The sequence below is a fragment of the Oryx dammah genome, unplaced genomic scaffold, assembly GCF_014754425.2.
Source record: "Oryx dammah isolate SB20612 unplaced genomic scaffold, SCBI_Odam_1.1 HiC_scaffold_23, whole genome shotgun sequence".
Lineage (NCBI taxonomy): Eukaryota > Metazoa > Chordata > Mammalia > Artiodactyla > Bovidae > Oryx > Oryx dammah.
Window position 1 is genome coordinate 50,264,429 of NW_024070207.1, and position 671 is coordinate 50,265,099.

The 671-nt window shown below is 41.4% G+C and overlaps 1 long non-coding RNA gene across 1 annotated transcript in view; it reads left to right on the plus strand.

Annotated features, from left to right (window-relative positions):
• The window catches only part of LOC120881762, a 17,219-nt gene extending 17,132 nt beyond the window's left edge, over nucleotides 1-87 (plus strand). The window contains exon 2 of the long non-coding RNA XR_005725334.1: nucleotides 15-87. This is a non-coding gene — a long non-coding RNA (uncharacterized LOC120881762). The remainder of the gene's footprint in view (nucleotides 1-14) is intronic.
• The last annotated feature ends 584 nt before the right edge of the window (nucleotides 88-671 follow it).

Consider the following 671-nt stretch of genomic DNA (forward strand, 5'->3'; position numbering starts at 1 on the left):
AATCTAGAGTATAGGTTGGAGTTTCAAAAATACAATATTAAAGAGAAGAAGCAGATGGAAAAAAAGAAAAAAAAAAGAAAAAAAGAAGAAAAAAAAAACACAAGGAATATTAAAAAAAAAAAAAAAACACCAACAACAACCACACAAAGACTATCTATGGTGTTTGCCTTAAAAATGTAGAGACTTTTTTTTTTGAAAAGTAATAGTAGGTTATAGAAATAAAAATTAGAGGAGAAGTAGAAGACTTAACAATTTAAAAATATTAGAAAAAGAAAGAAAAAAGAAAAGAAAAAAGGAGTGATTGTAAAAATAGTAATGATGTATCTGGCCCTTCTCTGATGTTGTGGGCCGTATGGGGTCACTTCCAAGGCGGTTCCCTCTGTTTAACTTCTGTTTGCTGGTCTGTTCAGTGTCTGAATTCCGTCCTGACACAGAGGGGCGGTGATGCCCCCCCCCTCTTTTTTTTAGGCTCACTAGTTCAGTTGCACTGTGGGGAGGTGGGGATGCTGCAAACAAATAGCACTGTCATGGGCACACAGTGTCTCAGCCCCGCTGGACCTGTCCTTTCTCACGGCGCACAAACCGCTCCGGCTCTATGGTGCTCAGCCGGGAACCGTCTGAGGCCGGCCCTAGGCTGCGTGCAGCTCCCTGGTCTAAGCCGCTCAGGTTTG